Source organism: Lepisosteus platostomus, chromosome 12 (genome assembly GCF_059453375.1).
Source record: "Lepisosteus platostomus isolate fLepPlt1 chromosome 12, fLepPlt1.hap1, whole genome shotgun sequence".
NCBI lineage: Eukaryota > Metazoa > Chordata > Actinopteri > Semionotiformes > Lepisosteidae > Lepisosteus > Lepisosteus platostomus.
In genome coordinates this window covers 13,438,846-13,444,670 of record NC_142622.1, presented here as the reverse complement: position 1 = coordinate 13,444,670, position 5,825 = coordinate 13,438,846, and the positions used below count along the sequence as shown (strand labels likewise).

The window sequence follows — 5,825 nt, the reverse complement described above, 5'->3', positions numbered from 1 at the left end:
GTTCTGCTTTATGAATGGCTTGTGGTAAAGCCAACCCAAATTTTGTTCCATTCAGGTATTTCCTTTTGGCCTTGTTACTTATCATACTTTTGGTTCTCAAATGGATTTCATCCAAACACACCAATAATTTGAGCATTGTATTCTCTATATACATATCACCATAGCAACTCATTTGGTTCCTCTTAAGAAAATTAATACACTACTGCTTTAAAAGAGGAAGCCTTGCTATAATAAAAGGGTGAACTTTTTTTTTAGGGAAGCTACCTTCTTCTAGTTCCAAAGACAAGGTAGATTCTCCCACCAGAGCAATGGAGCCTCAGGTAAGGATTACACAGTGATGAAGAATTAACTCAGCCACTGATGATGGGGCGTGACTTTTTTTGCAAAAAGCAGAAGAAGCGACACGACAGGGACTGACTGCTCATCGTTCATTCGCTCACAAGGGAGGAAGAAACTTAGAGGTTCTTGTCTGTTAGAGGAGCTGTATGGGGAGGTATGGGGAGAGCAGGTCAGATGACTTGCTGATTTTTTTTTCTTTCTGGAAATGAATCTCTGCTTATAGCCATGGTCAGCATAATGACAAAACAAGGCGTTTCCACTGGCTGGAAGGTCAAGTCTCTCTTGCAGCCTCAGACAACTCGCCCTCAGTCTGCGGAGGACATTGAATGATAACACTGCGTGTCAGCTGATTGCTGTGTCACGAAGCTGCTGCTTTCTACAGTATTGCAACTGGCAGAGCTCTGACTGCTACAGTTTTCCAGTCGCAGTGCGGCAAAGCAGACGCTGAGAAGAAGGCACAGCTGCAAGAGGATTTTTTTATTATTGTTTTCTTTTTTAATTTGTATTTCTTTTTCTGCATTTTCCTTGTTCCTGTCGTCACCCTCCTGTAAGGAAAATTACTTTTGCGAGAAAAATGACAATCAGAATGCAACTTGGATGTACATGATGGCTTTAAAAAGAATCCGGCAGAGCCAGCATGTTTTCAAAGGCACAGCATTTGGAGAGCCCATATTGCCTTAAAGGGAGGGCACTCTACCATTAATATGTTCTTGCGCCATGGTTACACACACTGTACCTGTGTGTGCAGAGACAAAAGATCTTTTTGCTCTCCAGGTGCTGTCTTATACAGGCCTCAGAGCTCCCTCTCCCAATGTAGTGTTATCTCAGTTTTTTGGGTCACAGAAAGTACAGGGGTTTCTACTGACCTGACATAGTTTTAACGCTTGCGAATTAGCACCAAGCTCGATTTAAAGCCCAGACTTGCTGACCTAAATCAATCCCAGTCATCTGGATGCAGGGAAGCATTCGACTGGCAGAGACTCCACACCAGCCATCGTGTGGAGAGTCCTGGGGATTGCAAGCTCCTGTCACACTGAAGCCTGGGATAATAAAGGACCTCTTGGTTATCCAACTGCCTTTTTTTAACAGCTATCAATCACACTTGCTGTAACTGCATTTTTATTGTGGATTAGCCTGTCTGTAATACAGTTCTTATCTGCCGTCGCTGGAAACCAGGGTACTATGTCTATCTGCTCGGCTTAACACTTCTTTCTGCGTGATGCTATGCAGCTAGGATGGGAGCACACACAACAAAGGGAGCAATACAAAGCATCCAGTTTCATCTCCTGGATTATGGCAAGAGCATCGCTTCTCTCCTCCTCCTGTTTCTAGGTTTCAACTTTGAGACATGCAGACTACCTCTCATGTGTCTTTTTGTTATTTTTTTCTCTTTTAAAAGAGAATGCTGGCCTGTGAAGCTTGTGATATGTGGCAGCAACACATTTAGGTTCTTGCCAATTTGAAATACTTGGGCTTGTGAGCTGCAGCCCTAAGGGACAAGCATTATAACTCGAAAGAAGATTGCAATTGAAGGAATAAAAATGACAAGCGTAATGGAGGGAGCTGCTGAGGCAACTGTCAGAAAAAAATCAGGCGGAGATTGAATAATTCATAAATTGAAATTACCCTGCCTTCACCTTTTCAGCTAGACTTGCATGATCTGAATCCATAATAATTTTTCAAGACAAAGCCAAAATGTCATTTTGAAACTGAAGAGCTTTCAAAGGTAGATGCTGCCTTGTGATTTTTTTATTACTCGATTTCTTTTTTCTATTTTTTTTTACAATTATGCCGTGAGAAGTACTCTCATCACCAAGCACCATTACCAGTGAAAATTACAGGCGATTACAGAGAAAGCAACTGCTAAACCCAGCAGTTCCGCAGTCTGCCTGACCTGCACACATCCACTCCCAGCCTGCAGTGACAGCCATTCTAGGCGTGAAGCTTGCAGATCAATCAGATGTATAAATTTGCCTCTTGATTACCTGTCATTCACGCCGCAGCTTTGGGGACCTGTAATGCCAGTCTTTATATGTATTTGTGCTATTCTGAAATGTAGAGTGAGATGTCTTTCAGGAAGGGTCAAGCTTGGTGACTTTGTATTGAAACAGGGCAAAATTACATAAAAAGCGATTTACAGAAAGCTGACTTACTCACCTGTGGTACTGTCATATCATTAACAGTAGGGCGTGTTGCCATGTGTATTTTTTGCAGTTCACTAGCCTTACTGTTTGCCATATTGCAATGGTTGAGCTCTGACATAATACAAAGAGATGATCTGAAACATGTAAATAGTTAAAAGAACATACAGGAAATTCCAAGGCACAGTGTTGATATTTAAATGGACAATCAAATTCTATGCTTGTTTTTCCTGTACAAAATGCATAATAAGCTTTGAAGTGAGAGAAGTCTGCTGTGCAAGTTTTTAATATCAAGTGATATGCTTACAAAAAGCTATATAATCTGGTTAGTCTATACTGTTTTTTATTTCAAGTCAGAACCATTTCTGTAAAAAGTATCATGTTTCTGCACTCTTTACACTAAAACTTTCCGACAGATACCACAGAATAATGACGCTTGAACAGGAGAAAGGTAAGTTATCAACAGTATTTTAGTATAATGCATGTTGGAACTATCTGCCTAATTTGTTCATTACAAGCAAAAAAGTATTGTATGTAATACTGTTAGGAACAAAGGTAAAATCTAAAGTGTTAATCAAAGACCAGTATTTGTCAATGTGCCTTTTTCTGTATTTTTAAATAGAAGCAGCATAAGAAAACATATAAGGTATCTTATTAAATATTTCTATGCACTAGTTATAAAATATGTTGTAAAATATAAAATTTGACAAGGCTGATATTTGTAAAACCCTTCTCTTATATTCTGACAAGCTACTGAAATAAAAAGGCATCACAACTACTTGGCATAAAGTTACAGTTTTGTTAGATTTGTGTAGTGGTTTTTTATAAATATGAATGATTACAATAACACAAAGAGAATTTGGACTGAAGGAGTACTTCCATTTCTTCCAATCATCCTATACTTAAGGGACAGCTAGCTATGTCCATTGTATTTAGTAGGGAAAGAGTGATGTTTTTAGGAAAATCCCTTCCTATAGATATGAAATAAACTTTAAGTATAATATACTGCCATTATGAAATTTCATGTTTTTGCTTAAGCAATACTGGATTTCCCTTGCTGATAAAATGTCAAAATCAATTGCTAAAATGTGTTGTACAGCCTCTAAATGTATAGCAAAGCCCGGAAAAGCATAAGGAGATTCATCGTGACAAAACACAGCATGAATGGTTAAAATATTAAGCTGAGAACATAAGAGCTTATGTTTATATAAACTTGCATGTTCTTTCAAAAAAGATTTGTTTATACAAAAGCCATTAGATAATGAACAAACCATTACCCATTTTAGACAATGTCTTGTGTGTATTAAAACTATACTGTATATCTACTCCTTTCATTCAGAATCAAGGCATTTCAATATAAGAATTGAAGAGTAACATAATATTAACATCAAATGGGGGTAATGACAGATAAAAGTATTAGATTGTATTCTGTAGAGAACACATTGTTAGATGGACATTAGAGGAAACAATCTTATTGTATATTATGAGGAGTTAGAACTTCATGCCATATAATTCAAAGATTGTATATTTCTGTTAAACATGAGGTCCAAATAACTGTATATTATATATTATGTGGCTATATATAGTCTATAAATATATAAGATAAAAATGTTGTACAGTATATATCTTATATAAATATATAAGATAAATACTAAGTAGACATTGATAACAGACCTAGTTCTATATCCTATAATGCAGTTGAAACATACTTTTTGTGACAGTTTATTGCTTGGCCTGTGCTTTGTCAGATTTGGTTATTTGCTCTATAAATACATCTGTTTCTTATGTATGCACCATTGTAGCATTGCTAAAAAGGCTCCCTACATTTTTGTAAAATAATATAGAAAATCTAGCAGCGCTTTTATCAATTGATCTAGTGCCAGGGAACAAGGTCATCTTGCTGCAGAGATTCATCAGCACTGAGTTTCCTTATGCAATTATCAGCAAAGTTAAAACAAGATTAAGATAATCAATAAAACATGGATAAAAAACAGCCAGATTGAACTTAAAAACTGGGTGAGAAATATCTGTGTTTTTAAAATATGTACATGTATCCATAAACTCCTTTTAGATTTTAAGATTTTGTCTTACTGTTAATAGTAACAATGATAGATGATAGAAAAATAACAGTAAATAATTTCACGACTTTATTGAACACTGTTTTATTTTCTGCCTATATCTGGTTTATTGTTAATACTAGTCATTGTTGCTGCTTTTAAATTCACATTTTGTTTATATTTTTTAACTTATGCACCCTTAAACTTTAAATACCTTGGACTGTGACTAAATTTCTATCTTATTATTAGCCTCAGATTGGAGCCTGATCCACAATATCTCTTTACAGTGCTGCAAATCCTGGATTTATGCTTTGAATTCTCCCTCCTACACTGCTGAGCTCTCCTTCCTTCCTGATCACTCTCCCTGTTCTGCTATCTGTATTAAACAGTGAGTGAGGCATCTTGGAAGAAGCTGGTGTGTGGACAAAACATGTTGTATAAAATAATGCAGACTATTGTTATTATTTCCAAAACTATACACATTTAAAAAATCTGTGTCAGGAGCATTTACAATAAATTTACAAACTGCAAATACATGTGAGACTTGCTCTGTATATAAGCCTACACACCACCAAATTAGCCCATTTTCTAAAACTGGTTTATGGGTGTAAAATAGTCTTCTACCGCAATCAGGTAAAAGGTTAAAAGTGTGCAGAATTATAACTGATTTGTTGATTTATGCATTTTGTGCTAAGTTTTTCATACAGGAGGATCTCAATATTCTTTACATTCAGGAGGAGACAGGATTCACCCACTACTAAAGTGCAACACCTGCTCGGGTGGTGTGTAATACTTATTCTGCTTCAACAGTTCACTAAACAAAAGATGAGGTCAAAAAGAGGGAAATAACCTCATTAAATAGGTCCTACATCTTTAACACACCTTTGGATTAGGATTTAACTTGCATGGATTTACTACATACTACTTGCATTTCCTTGCATAGACTTGCCTAATGGGTGGTGTTGTGTCAACACCAGGCAATCATTGAGCCGACTGGCCAGCCAAGATATCACCAAACCAAGCAGTCTCCTGAATGTAATTCTTATTAGGAACAAGTAAAAGGTTTATGTCATGCTGAAAAGAGAAGAAAAGAAAAAAGTTTCGGTTGTGGAGTCTTCTTCTGGTGACCGAAAATGATCCACAGCTGATTTGTTGTGTATCTTTTCTTCTCTTTTCAGCATAGAATAAACCTTTACTTGTTCTTTTGCAGCCCACGCATGCTGACGCAGCTACCTACTTGCACTACTGTAATTCTTATTAGTAAAACAGTATGCCAGTCAGTTAGCAG

The 5,825-nt window shown here is 36.8% G+C and overlaps 1 long non-coding RNA gene across 1 annotated transcript; it reads left to right on the top strand.

Annotated features, from left to right (window-relative positions):
• Positions 1–255: 255 nt before the first annotated feature.
• Positions 256–5,073, top strand: LOC148651122 (uncharacterized). Its single transcript, XR_015925662.1, has 2 exons — positions 256–2,931; positions 4,825–5,073. It is a non-coding gene; the product is annotated as an uncharacterized LOC148651122 (long non-coding RNA).
• The last annotated feature ends 752 nt before the right edge of the window (positions 5,074–5,825 follow it).